Below are 15012 nucleotides of genomic sequence, written 5' to 3'. Positions count from 1 at the left end.
ATTTTGGTCCCACAGTTGACAGTGCATGTCAGAACAAAAACCAAGCCATGAGGTCGAAGGAATTGTCCATAGCTCCGAGACAGGATTTTGTTAAGGCACAGATCTGGGGAACGGTACCAAAAAAGTTCTGCAGCATTGTGGGTCCCTATGAACACATTGGTCTCCATCATTCTTAAATGGAAGACGTTTGGAACCACCAAGACTCTTCCTAGAGTTGGCCGCCCGGCAGAGCTGAGCAATCGGGGGAGAAGTGCCTTGGTCAGGGAGGTGACCAAGAACCCGACTGTCACTCTGACAGGAAGCCACTCCTCAGTAAAAGGTACATGGCAGCCCGCTTGGTGTTTGCCAAAAGACACCCTTACGGTGAAGCATGGTGGTGGCAGCATCATGCTGTGGGGATGTTATTCAGCAGCAGAGACTGGGAGACTAGTCAGGATCGAGGGAAAGATGAATATAACAAAGTACAGCGAGATCCTTGATCAAAACCTGCTTCAGAGCACTCACGGCCACAGACTGGGGCGAAGGTTCACCTTCCAACAGGACAATGACCCTAAGCACACAGCCAAGACAACGCAGCGGTGGCTTCGGGACAAGTCTTTGAATGTCCTTGAGTGGCCCAGCCAGAGCCCGGACTTGAACCCGATCTCTGGAGAGACCTGAAAATAGCTGTGCAGAGACGCTCCCCATCCAACCTGACAGAGCTTGAGAGGATCTGCAGAGAAGATTGGGAGAAACTCCCCAAATACATGTGTGCCAAGCTTGTAGCGCCATACCCATGAAGATTCATGGCTGTAATCGCTGCCAAAGGTGCTTCAACAAATACTGAGTAAAGGGTCTGAATACTTATGTAAATGTGATATTTCAGATTTTATTTTTAAGACATTTGCAAACATTTCTAAAAACCTGTTTTTGCTTTGTCATTATAGGGTATTGTTTGTAGATTGAAGAGGTAAAAATGAACGTAATTCATTTTAGAATAAGGCTGTAACGTAACAAAATGTAGAAATATCAACGGGGTCTGAATACTTTCCGAATGCATTGTATATATAGCCCTGCGCCCCAATGGCTGTATAGCAGTGGTCCACAGCAGGAACACTCTCTCACATGCTCCACTGAGAAGAGACACCAGTGGGCCTGCCAATGTACACTCCCAGGCCAAGGGGTTCAGAGCGGAGGAGGGATGATGGTGTGGGGTGATGGGGGGTTGATCGGTCACACACACACACACACACACTTACTCACACTCATGGATGCACATATGCCACCCATACACACACACACGCACACTCACACACACACACACACACCTAATCTATGTATCAACGATGTGACATGGTACTCAGTGAGGGTTGTTGTGGTTCAGAACATCAGCTGGCAGTCACACCGCTGGCCTGCTGTTCCCTGATAACAGAGAACTGGGATATGGCATGAGTAGAAAGAGAGAAGGAGAACACACACATTCACATAATCTCATGTTTCTCGCAAACATTGAACACAAATAAACACTCTACACAAATACGGTACATATTCACACATACAGCACATACAAACACTACCACAGAAATACACATTAAGAACACCTGATCTTTCCATGACATAGACTGACCAGGTGAATCCAGGTGAAAGCTATGATCCCTTGTTGATATCACTTGTTAAATCCACTTCAATCAGTGTAGATGAAGGGGAGGAGACAGGTTAAAGAAGGATTTCTAAGTCTTGAGACAATTAACACATGAATTGTGTATGTGTGCCATTCAGAGGGTGAATGGGCAAAACAAAAGATTTAAGTGCCTTTGAATGGGGTATGGTAGTAGGTGCCAGGCACACCGGTTTGTGTTTAAAACAGTAACACTGCTGGGCTTTTCACACTCAACAGTTTCCCGTGTGTATCAAGAATGGTCCACTACTCAAAGGACATCTAACTGTGTGAAGCATTGGAATCAACATTGGCCAGCATCTCTGTGAAATGCTTTCGACACGTTGTATTGAGGCTGTGCAACTCAATATTAGGAAGGTGTTCTTAATATGTTGTACTCTCAGTGTACAGTGCACACAAACAAAAAACACACTCAAACATTCTGTAAAACCACCCCCAAAAAACGACTTAATTCACACATAGAATGATGTACACATACACTAAACTAACTGCTGCTCAAAACACTGCAATCAATTCAAACTGCAAAGCAGCCTAGAGTAAAGCTCTCAAGGTGAAGGGTTGACCCCCAGTCTGTTAGTCCTTGTATACACAACCTCCGTTCAGCAGTTCACTCGTGCTGCCCTGGCCTTAATCATGCATCCCCTCTCTCTCCTCCACCAAAAAAACTACTTGACTATTCACCTTTGGACAATGTCCAGCCTTCTCCTTCTTTCCTTCAGGCCTGCTTTCTTTCTTTCCCTCGTTCCATTAAAGCAGGTCTGGGTTTGTGTGAACCCTTTAGACCCAGTTTCCTGACGTTGTGTAGTCTGGTGGGGAGAGGGGGGACCGAGGAGGAGAGGAGAATGGGGGGAACAGGATAGGACAAAAAGCATAGTACAAGGCTTCTCTGTGTTCTCTCCTGGGGGCATGGAAGCAACAATGGGTCTTGGTGAAAATGGACAAAAAAGTGGAAAAAAATTAAAACAGGCCTAATGGAGGACATAGGAGGTTTTCCGGGACAGAGGTTAAACATAAAGCTATCCTCAATGAGTGAATATCCTCAAATGCAACCCAATATCAAAGTTTGAGTCCATTGTTGGATGAGGTAAAGACAGGAGAAAGTTGAAGCGTAAATTCGTTACAACATAAAGGCAAGTTTCAACTTTCCTTTCAACATGGCCGACTTTCGGACTTGTTCCTTTGTTTAATGCGAGTGCTTTGACATCACTGGCTTGATAGCACATTCCTGGCGCACATTGTTAAATTGTAATTTCTTTAATATCCTTAATGACATAATGTTTAAGTGTCCAGGGTTAGTGCTCTGTCCTTGTGCCTGGCACCGCTTCCTAGACCGACATTCTAAAACAGAGTTGGTTCAGACAGAGCTGTATGTAACTGTTACAGGGTGAATGTTTCCTATTGTGTTCCGTGTGTAACTGTACATTTTCTCCTTCTAAGACATTCCATTGTTAGTCAGAAAGTCCCTTCAGATGTCACTCAACACCCACTGGAGAAGAGGAAAGGGCAAGAAAGATGGAGATATTGTCAGTGTCTCACGGGCACACAAATTGATACATACACGCATTGATACAAACACACACACACACACACACGTTGATACACAAACGCACACACACACACACATACACATTCAGAAAAGTCCAATACAGTCTCACACAATCAACCAGTGTGTGTGTCGTTGATGATGAACTCAATGAACCACAGACAGGAAACACAACAACAAGCCACTCCTCACTCTAAGTGAAGAAAAAAAATCAATAGGATGCTATCATGTACAATAAGTACAGCCCCATACCCTTTGTTTGTGTGTGTGTTTGTGTGTGTGTGTGCATGCCTGCTTGTGTGTGTATGGGGGTGTGTGCGTGTATTATTTTTTATCTGAGCCCCCCTCAGTCTCATCCTGCTGTTATTCAGCACTTTTTTAATTTGATTTATTTCACCTTTATTTAACCAGGTAGGCCAGTTGAGAACAAGTTCTCATTTACAACTGCGACCTGGCCAAGATAAAGCAAAGTAGTACGACACAAACAACAACACAGAGTTACACATGGAATAAACAAACGTACAGTCAATAGCAAAATAGGAAAAAATCTATATACAGTGTGTGCAAATTAGGTAAGATTAGGGAGGTAAGGCAATAAATAGGCCATAGTGGCGAAGTAATTACAATTTAGCAATTAAACACTGGAGTGATAGATGTGCAGAAGATGAATGTGCAAGTAGAGATACTGGGGTGCAAAGGACAAAAAATAAATAAATAAATAACAATATGGGAATGAGGTAGTTGAATGGGATATTTACAGATGGGCTATGTACAGGTGCAGTGATCTGTGAGCTGCTCTGACAGCTGATGCTTAAAGTTAGTGAGGGAGATATGAGTCTCCAGCTTCAGTGATTTTTGCAATTCGTTCCAGTCATTGGCAGCAGAGAACTGGAAGGAAAGGCAGCCAAAGTAGGAATAGGCTTTGGGGGCGACCAGTGAAATATACCTGCTGGAGCGCTTGCTATGGGTGGGTGCTGCTATGGTGACCAGTGAGCTGAGATAAGGCGGGGCTTTACCTAGCAAAGACTTATAGATGACCTGGAGCCAGTGGGTTTGGCGACGGATATGAAGCGAGGGCCAGCCAACAAGAGCATACAGGTCGCAGTGGTGGGTGGTATATGGGGCTTTGGTGACAAAACGGATGGCGCTGTGATAGACTGTATACAATTTGCTGAGTAGAGTGTTGGAGGCTATTTTATAAATGATATTGCCGAAGTCAAGGATCGGTAGGATAGTCAGTTTTACGAGAGTAAGTTTGGCAGCATGAGTGAAGGATGCTTTGTTGCGAAATAGGAAGTCGATTCTAGATTTAATTTTGGATTGGAGATGCTAAATGTGAGTCTGGAAGGAGAGTTTACAGTTTAACCAGACACTTAGGTATTTGTAATTGTTCACATATTCCCTAGTCAGAACCGTCCAGAGTAGTGATGCTGGACGGGTGGGCAGGTGCGGGCAGCGATCGGTTGAAGAGCATGCATTTAGTTTTACTTGCAATATAGCTGCACAGTATTGTCTTTTATCGATGGCGGTTATGATATCGTTTAGGACCTTGAGCGTGGCTGAGGTGCACCCATGACCAGCTCAGAAACCAGATTGCATAGCGGAGAAGGTACGGTGGGATTCGAAATGGTCGGTGATCTGTTTGTGAACTTGCCTTTCGAAGACCTTAGAAAGGCAGGGTAGGATAGATATAGGTCTATAACAGTTTGGGTCTAGAGTGTCTCCCCCTTTGAAGAGGGGGATGCAGGAGATGGCTTCTTCCTATCTGAGTAAGAACTTCCTGTGGTGTATAGGATGTTGTGAAACAATGTGGCTTGCTTCACATAGACCAACCAGGCTTCCTTAGACTCCAAAAAGCCACGCGGGTCATCTGCCTCAACATTATCGACGTTCCCAAACGGCTTTTCCAACCACTGATCAGCCTTGGTACGTATTTTCAGCCACAGCTTTGGCATGCCTTCCAGTCCCCAAGCTGCATCACACCCTTTTCCTTAAGGATGAAATTCCTGAAGGATTCTTAAAGGAAAAACATTTTTGATGGCGATGCGTCCATCTGACTATTATTAGCTATAGGAATTCTTCTCCATTCCCAGACTGCCTGTCAAAGGTAGCAGTGAGACCTTCATTACAGCCAGTGCAGCTATGATGAGAAATGCCTCAAGGGAGATGGAAGGGGAGACCTGAAGACCTGACCCCAAAACTAATCTCTGTTAACCTGAGGGGAATCGCAGAGGTGAGGTTCAGCTGTCAGTGAAACAAGGCAGTTTGTGAAAAGCTGTACCAGGAAAAGAGGGAAGAGGGGGACAGGGGAGGAATGGTGTAAACAGGGAGATATAGAGAGAGAGCAGCTGGGGAATGATGCGGGTCAGACATGCGCCCATACCTGGGTCACGGCGGGTCATCCTCCACCTCTCAGCAGAGGTAAACAACACCCAGATCCTGTTCTGTGGAGGCTGTGTGCGAGTTAGATCCCTACCCAATATATCACAACACCTAGCTCTTCATAAGATAACACTGGGACTATTTTGAAATCCGTTTCCCCATAAGGTAACAAAGTGCATGTACACATGATTTACTATGATATATCACAAATGAGCTGAACACCACCTAGCACGTCACAAAACAACACTATTGCTTTATAGCAGGCTTATAGGTTACATATTATAACCATGTAACCATATTGTAGTTGTATTTCCTACACATTATGTAATAGTAATGCATTTTAATCATAGAGTATTTTTCATTTACATAATCTCAAAGCTTTTATATGTTTCAAATACAGCATTATCTTGCTCTCCATAGAAGAAACCAATTAAGTAGAGTAGCACTGAGCCCAAGTGAAAGGTATCTAAACTGAGCAGTAAATTGCTCTGTCTTTATCATCAGTACACAGTAGTTACTCTGTCTACTTTGCTGCCTAAGCCAGAAGAAGATATCACTAAAATGGCAGGGCAGAAGAATAGACTGTGTCACGTTGGTAACAAAGAGTCAGGAGACAGGCACAGGAATGTGTAATAGGGGTTTTATTCAGCCCAAATTACGGCGTGCCGTGTAAAGGCACGGGGACGAAGACCAAACAAACACGTAACAAAAACACAGGGTCGAAACCCAAACAAAAGAGCGAGGAGTACCATGAATAAATAACAGAAGCGCACGATAATTATCACACGGGACACGGGATTATCACAATCATCTGCGCAATCCACAAGGGCACGACAGCCCAAAACACACAGCACAGGTACTCACACGCACATCAGACATAGTAATAATAATGTACAGCACCATGGTGAACAAAGGGCACATATATACAAATACAATCAGTGGGAATAGGGGCCAGGTGTGAGCGATGAATGTTCCAGAGGGATCCGTGACAGACTGGCAGAGAACAGTCTAAATTCCCAGGCTAGAGCATGCCCTCAACTCAACTCCAACTAAAAGTTAGTTTGTTACTATATTCATTGAGTACTGTGAAGCAAGTGCAGATACCAAAGTGAAAAATGCAAGCTGCTGGAAGTCAAATACTCTGTAAATATTATTTATGGCTACATCAAAAGTGTTGCGACTTAAGTGACCTTTAATGAAGACCAATCCAAGACGAATGCAGACACAAACATCATCTTTAGCAACGATTTGGCTTCAAAGTTTGTTTTCGCTTGCTGTGTAAAATACCTCATCAGGAGCTACAGTACCATGAGAAGCTAAACGCTTTTGGATGATAACCAGAAATCCCTGATGTCATTATTTAGAATGTCATGTTTCTCCTGTTAAGGCTGCAAGCCCGACACCGGTACACCTATGACAACATCCAGCTCAAGTGCAGGGCGCGAAATTCAAAATCTATTTTTTTTAAATATTTAACTTTCACACATTAACAAGTCCAATACAGCATTTGAAAGATAAACATCTTGTCAATCCAGCCAACATGTCCGATTTTTTAAATGTTTTACAGAGAAAACACCACATATATTTATGTTAGCTCACCACCAAATAAAAAAGAGGACAGACATTTTTCACAGCACAAGTAGGATGCAAGTAGCATGCACAAGCCAACCTAACTAACCTAGAACCAACCTAAATAACCTAGAAAAAAACTACCTCAGATGACAGTCCTATAACATGTTACACAATAAATCTATGTTTTGTTCAAAAAATTTGCATATTTTAGCTATAAATCAGTTTTACATTACTGCTACCATCATAGCTACAGTCAGAAATCGCACGGGAGTAGCCAGAGAAAATACAGACACCAACGTCAACTACTAATTACACATCATAAAACATTTCAGAGAAATATATGGTGGATAGCTAATGAAAGAAAAAGATCTTGTAAATAGAGACAATATTTCCGATTTTTGAAGTGTTTTACAGCGAAAACACAATATATCGTCATATTAGCTTACTACAATAGCTAACATCACAACAAAGCAAATGGTAGCATAGCACAGTTCGACAGATATATATGAAATAGCATCCCAAATTGGGTCCTTATCTTTGTTGATCTTCATTCAGAATGTTGTACAAGGGGTCTTTTGTTCAGAACCGTCTTTATTTGGATCCAGAAGAACTATTTCCCTCTTCAATTAGCAAACACACTGGCCTTACTGCGCTAACCTCTCGTTCGTCTTCAAACGCATCACGTATAAAGTCACGAATAAATTTCAATAATATAATTAAACTATATTGAAAAAACATACTTTAGGATGATATTGTGACATGTATCAAAAAAAATCGAAGCCAGGGGTCATATTCATCTATAACGACCGTTTTCCAGGTGGAGAGTCGTGGTCCAAATTCGCGCCTCAGAAAAAAATAATAATGACGGTCCTCTCATTCCAAGAGGGTGTATGCATTCTCTGAAAGAGATAATCAACTGATTTCTGCTCTCACTTCCGCATGACACCCAGAGGAAGGTGTATGACGTGTTTCTACAGTCCTAAGTGACATGACCTTTTATAGACAAGCTCTTGAAGAGACAGTTCGCTTTTTGGAAATCTCACTTCCGGATAGGAAATGAGCTGTAAAAATAGTTCTGTTTCACTTAGAGACATAATTCAAACGTTTTTAGAAACTAGAGAGTGTTTTCTATCCAATACTAATAATAATATGCATATTGTACGAGCAAGAATTGAGAACGAGGCCGTTTGAAATGGCCACCTCTTTCCAGGTTACTCAATGCTGCTCTTTCAGCCATAACAGGTTAACAATGCGAAGCCTGTTGGTTTTGGTATAATACAACCGTGACAACCGTCCTCATACTGCAGTGTTCAGTATTTGGCAGCTTCTCCAAACCTTCTAAAATATTGTCCTAAGATGATCCTTATTTAAACATTGGTATTCCTGAAATTAGATTTCTAAAATAAAATAAGGTCTGAAAAATGTGCTTATTTGTTGGGTCTGGGTAAGTGACTTGACGTGAACCAGTAGCATACGACGAGTGAACCGTTTCATAACATTATCCTTCCCTAGAACAGACAAAAAAACAAACAGGTGTTGTCACCATTGGCCTCCATGCTAAATATGGAGACATGAACGCGGGTAAATTATGGTCATATTATGTTCAGATGAGTTATGAAACTGGGACGACATAATGTACTCCATGAGGTAGTTAGAGTCATGAACATGGACAGGCCAGGTAAGAGGTAAAAGGATAGAGAAGGGATAAAAAGAGATGACATGGAGAATATGACATGGATTTTGTACTGTGCAGTATACAGATTACTACTTGTCAATGTCTGGCCATCAATACGATCTATTGGCTGTAATAACTGCACTTTCTGTTGTTGTTCAAGGTGCTGTAGGACATGCTCCAAATGGCACTCTATTCCTTATATAGTCCTATAGAGCCATATGGGTCCTGGTCAACAGTAGTGCACCAAATAGGGAATATGGCGCTACAGTATTTGGGACGTAGCTGTGTTCTCTCTGTGGGATCAGTGTGCTACATACAGAGGGGGATGAAGACCCCTCAACTGGCTGTCTAACACACCCCAAACACCACACCAGGAGTCAGGGTGACATAGGGATGGAATTAGCTGGCATCCACTCAGGAAGGGAAAAGGGTTACAGAACAGGCACTAATGAAGGAGATGATGAAGGGAGAGAGAGAACGAGTGACACGGTGGGCAGTGGAGGGGGGGACAGAGGTATGATAGAGAGAGAGAGATTGACAATGACAGAGAGAGGGAGAGGGAGAAAAAAGAGGAAGGGAGAGAGAGCAATGAACATTTGAGAAAATAAGCAATAAACCATTATCACCTTTCACCTCCAGCCCCAACTAACCTTCCAACTTTGGATAAAACTTGAAACTTGAAACTAGACTGCATGGAAGTGTGTGCCTGAGTTAGTGTGTGTTTATCAACAAGTGAACGGCTTGTTCACTGACACAGTGAGTGTGTCCCATCCCTCTCTACACAATACTTGCCAAAGCACTGCTATGGCAACCGGTGCCATTAATGCACCGAAAAGGCAGTACCAACCTACACACACACATACACACAATCCCACTGCATGAACAGTGAAGAAAGGGGCCTGCTGGATTTTCTCCTCACAGCAGCCAGACGTCAAGGGATACTGTGTTGTGGACATTTTGTTGTGGTCACCACACACACTCGTATGCCAACCTACGCCTGTGTACTACACACTTTGAGGGAAGTGAGGTAAATAGTGACAAGAGGTTTGTCGGGAAGAGAGGAGCTGGACGGAGAAGCTACATCCCTCCCTCACTTGGCAATGGCAGTCCTGTCAACGTTTCAATTCTCATCTGAATTTTGGGCCTGGGTTACTGTTAAGTTGAGTACATTATGTGCATAGAGATTTCAAAAAGCTCTATGCACATAAAACATGATTGGGATGAGGTCTGAGTGCACTGCCCATCTCTCCCTGCCAGTCTCTCTGCTCTCAAGCCCTTTATAAGGCCTTAGAAGCAAATCCCCACACACCAATGTTCCTCTACACTGTTCCTGAATCAGTGCCAAGCAACATTTTGCTCTAAATTGGTAAAGATACACTGTTCCCACAGCCCATTCCCACTGTCTCACAATGCAGCTGCTAAGACCACAGCATGCCAAAGCATTGGAGAAATCCAGCCAGGTCACCCGTGAAACAAGTCAGTAACACGGCCATCCATGTCTGAGGACGTCGGGAGATGATGTGGAAACTGGCCACTAAGGGGCAATAACAAGCGCTGTTACCTTCAAGTTGGTTTCAGTTTTGCTGGGTTGTTGTGGACGGGGATGGCGGATAGGCGGAAGCATCTGCCTATGGTGCAAAACTTTGCATGTTTGAATCCAGCAATAAAAATAACAAACAGATATGTGATGGGTGTATCCCAAACCTTAACCATTTGGAGTTAATGCCTCGTCATTAAGATTTTGGAGTTACTGTAATGCCTAAACTTAACCCTAACCATAAAAATTCTGAGTTAATGCCTAAACTTAACCCTAACCATAACAATTCTGAGTTAATGCCTTAACTTATCCTTGAACACTTTCTAAATTTGACGCTTGGAACAACTTTGAATTTGAAGTTTGAGAAACACGAACGTCTAATTTTGACGTGAGACTGTGAGAGCTTGTTGGAGGAATCAGTCACATAATCAATGCCACAAAAAAAACAATAGGATTCTCTTCATTAGCTGGGGATAACCAAGCCACTGTGGCAAGGATTTAAGAAAACATGTCAGAATAAGTCCCCTGTATAGGTCTGTAGGGCCTGAGGGGCTGAAGGACTGAGCTCCTGTAGAGCCCTATAGAGCGAGAGGGAGCTAATGCAGGGGTGACCTTGATTTTAAGGTCGAGAGGGTTGGTTAGTGGGATGTGTACTGGTCCACACGGTAGCACCGCAACCTGGTGAGGATTGGAGTTGGAACCTCTGGACAGACCACCTGGCTTCATTCTGCAGACTAATGGGCGTAGGCATTCAGAATGGCAGTTTACAATGGCTACTTCCCAAGGTAATAGGATGCCATTTGGGACGAAGTCCATAACCTGGTAGCCTAATACTGATTCCCAAGTTGACCTTCAGCTCCAAGGTACTAGATCTTAAAGGATTATATTATAGGACAGGTAAAGTTGAAGTCGGAAGTTTACATACATTTAGGTTGGAGTCATTAAAACTAGTTTTTCAACCACTCCACAAATGTCTACTTAATGCATGACACAAGTGATTTTTCCAACAATTGGTTACAGTCAGATTATTTCACTTATAATTCACTGTATCACAATTCCAGTGGGTCAGAAGTTCACATACACTATGTTGACCATGCCTTTAAACAGCTTGGAAAATGCCAGAAAATTATGTCATGGCTTTAGAAGCTTCTGTGAGGCTAATTGACATCATTTGAGTCAATTGCAGGTGTACCTGTGGATGTATTTCAAGGCCTACCTTCAAACTCAGTGCCTCTTTGCTTGACATTATGGGAAAATCAAAAGCAATCAGCCAAGACCTCAGAAAAAAAATTGTAGACCTCCACAAGTTTGGTTCATCCTGAAGGTACCACATTCATCTGTACAAACAATAGTACGCAAGTATAAACACCATGGGACCACGCAGCCGTCATACCGCTCAGGAAGGAGACGCGTTCTGTCTCCTAGAGATGAACATACTTTGGTGCAAAAAGTGCAAATCAGTCCCAGAACAACAGCAAAGGACCTTGTGAAAATGCTGGAGGAAACAGGTAAAAAAGTATCTATATCCACAGTAAAACGAGTCCTATATCGACATAACCTGAAAGGCCGCTCAGCAAGGAAGAAGCCACTTCTCCAAAACCGCCATAAAAAATCCAGACCACGGTTTGCAACTGCACATGGGGACAAAGATCATACTATTTGGAGAAATGTCCTCTGGTCTGATGAAACAAAAATAGAACTGTTTGGCTTGCAAGCCAATGAACACCATCCCAACCGTGAAGCAAGGGGATGGCAGCATCATGTTGTGGGGGTGCTTTGCTGCAGGAGGGACTGGTGCACTTCACAAAATAGATGGCATCATGAGAGAGGAAAATGATGTGGATATATTGAAGCAAAATCTCAAGACATCAGTCAGGAAGTTAAAGCTTTGCTGCAAATGGGTCTTCCAAATGGACAATGACCCCAAGGATACTTCCAAAGTTGTGGCAAAATGGCTTAAGGGCAACAAAGTCAAGGTATTGGAGTGGCCATCACAAAGCCCTGACCTCAATCCTGTAGAACATTTGTGGGCAGAACTGAAAAAGCATGTGCGAGCAAGGAGGCCTTCAAACCTGACTCAGTTACACCAGCTCTGTCAGGAGGGATGGGCCAAAATTCACCCAACTTATTGTGGGAAGCTTGTGGAAGTCTACCCGAAACGTTTGACCCAAGTTAAACAATTTAAAGGCAATGCTACCAATTGCTAATTGAGTGTATGTAAACTTCTGACCCACTGGGAATGTGATGAAAGAAATAAGCTGAAATAAATCATTCTCTCTACTATTATTCTGACATTTCACATTGTTAAAATAAAGCGGTGATCCTAACTGACCTAAGACAGGGAATTTTAGGATTAAATGTCAGGAATTGTGAAAAACTGAGTTTAAATATATGTAAATGTATGTAACTTCCAACTTCAACTGTATATGTCCTCCTGAGTGGTTCCTCTCAAGGTTTCTTCCTTCCAGGGAGTAAATACCTTGCAACTATGCTACTTCTTGCTCTTTGGGGGTTTAGGGAGGGTAATCAAAATAATGATAAAGTCTAGTGTACACGTGTACAGTACTTGCCACTGGAAGATCTCGGATCACATTTCTAAATACAGTGCATTCGGAAAGTATTCAGACCCCTTGACTTTTTCCACATTTTGTAACGTTACAGCCATTTCTAAAATGTTAAATAAAAATAAATCAATCTACACACAATACCCCACAAAGACAGAGAGAAAACAGGTTTTTAGAAATGTTTTCACATTTATAAAAAAAAAATAAAAAAATAAAAATACCCGATTTACATAAATAAGTATTCAGACCCTTAGCTATGAGACTCGAAATTGAGCTCAGATGCATCCTATTTCCATTTATCATCCTTGAGATATTTCTACAACTTGATTAGAGTCCACCTGTGGTAAATTCAATTGATTGGACATGATTTGAAAAGACACACACCTGTCGATATGAGGTCCAACAGTTGACAGTGCATGTCAGAGCAAAAACCAAGAATTATCTGTAGAGCTCCGAGACAGGATTTGGTCAAGGCACAGATCTGGGGCAGGGTACGCCTGAGTAATCAGGGGAGAAGGGCCTTGGTCAGGGAGGTGACGAAGAACCCGATGGTCACTCTGACATAGCTCCAGAGTTCCTCTGTGGAGATGGGAGAACCTCAAATACAGGTGTGCCAAGCTTGTAGCGTCATACCCAAGAAGACTTGAGGCTGTAATCGCTGCCAAAAGTGCTTCAACAAAGTACTGAGTAAAAGATCTGAATACTTACATGACATTGACATTTTCATTTAACACTTAGAATAAATTAGCAAAAACTTCTAAAAACCTGTTTTTGCTTTGTCATTATGGGGTATTGTGCGTAGATTGATGAGAGGGGGGAAATTATTTAATGAATTTTCGAATAAGGCTGTAATGTAACAAAATGTGGAAAAAGTCATGTGGTCTGAATACTTTCCAGATGCACTGTATGTAGTGCCTACAGAATTGATCAAAATTGCTCATGTAAATCTAAGCATTCAGAAGACTAATTCATATAATGTTAATATTAAAGATTAAGGCTGTGAATAAATGTCTCCTTAAAAGAGTTTGAATAGTTTCTTTGACATTGAGCTGTTCAACAAAGGGAGTCTCCGATTAGATTAGAGAACAGCCAGCTGGCTGGGTGGAGGCCAACACTGTAGTGGCTGTAGCTGGTGACCTGTCATTCCTCACATATCCCTCCCTCTCTCCTCTCCACTTGATTCTCTCCCTATCTCCCTCTCTCCTCTCCACTTGATTCTCTCCCTCTCTCTCTCTCCACTTGATTCTCCCTCTCTCCCTCTCTCTCTCTCCACTTGAATCTCCCTCCCTCTCTCCCTCTCCTCTCCACTTGATTCTCCCTCTCTCTCTCCACTTGATTCTCTCTCTCTCTCTCTCTCTCTCTCTCTCTCTCTCTCTCTCTCTCTCTCTCTCTCTCTCTCTCTCTCTCTCTCTCTCTCTCTCTCTCTCTCTCTCTCTCTCTCTCTCTCTCTCCACTTGATTCTCCCTCTCTCTCTCTCTCTCTCTCCACTTGATTCTCCCTCTCTCCCTCTCTCTCTCTCCACTTGAATCTCCCTCCCTCTCTCCCTCTCCTCTCCACTTGATTCTCCCTCTCTCTCTCCACTTGATTCTCTCTCTCTCTCTCTCTCTCTCTCTCTCTCTCTCTCTCTCTCTCTCTCTCTCTCTCTCTCTCTCTCTCTCTCTCTCTCTCTCTCCACTTGATTCTCCCTCTCTCTCTCTCTCTCTCTCCACTTGATTCTCCCTCTCTCCCTCTCTCTCTCTCCACTTGAATCTCTCTCCCTCTCTCTCTCTCCACTTGAATCTCCCTCCCTCTCTCCCTCTCCTCTCCACTTGATTCTCCCTCTCTCTCTCCACTTGATTCTCTCTCTCTCTCTCTCTCTCTCTCTCTCTCTCTCTCTCTCTCTCTCTCTCTCTCTCTCTCTCTCTCTCTCTCTCTCTCTCTCTCTCTCTCTCTCTCTCGCTCTCTCTCGCTCTCTCTCGCTCTCTCTCTCTCTCTCTCTCTCTCTCTCTCTCCCTCTCTCTCTCTCTCTCTCTCTCTCTCTCTCTCTCCACTTGATACTCACTCAATCACTCACTCTCTCCTCTCCACTTGGTTCTCTCACCC

General features: G+C 43.1%; 1 protein-coding gene and 1 long non-coding RNA gene across 7 annotated transcripts in view; one reads left to right on the top strand and one right to left on the bottom strand.

The window, feature by feature from the left end:
- rgs3a (regulator of G protein signaling 3a) overlaps nucleotides 1-15012 on the bottom strand; it is a 228559-nt gene that overhangs the window by 26583 nt on the left and 186964 nt on the right. The gene's annotated exons all lie outside the window — the stretch shown is intronic.
- LOC139552305 (uncharacterized) overlaps nucleotides 1-15012 on the top strand; it is a 32330-nt gene that overhangs the window by 10230 nt on the left and 7088 nt on the right. The gene's annotated exons all lie outside the window — the stretch shown is intronic.

Source organism: Salvelinus alpinus, chromosome 24 (assembly GCF_045679555.1).
Source record: "Salvelinus alpinus chromosome 24, SLU_Salpinus.1, whole genome shotgun sequence".
Taxonomy (NCBI): domain Eukaryota; kingdom Metazoa; phylum Chordata; class Actinopteri; order Salmoniformes; family Salmonidae; genus Salvelinus; species Salvelinus alpinus.
Note: the sequence above shows the minus strand (reverse complement) of the source record. Positions and strands in the feature narration are given on the sequence as shown.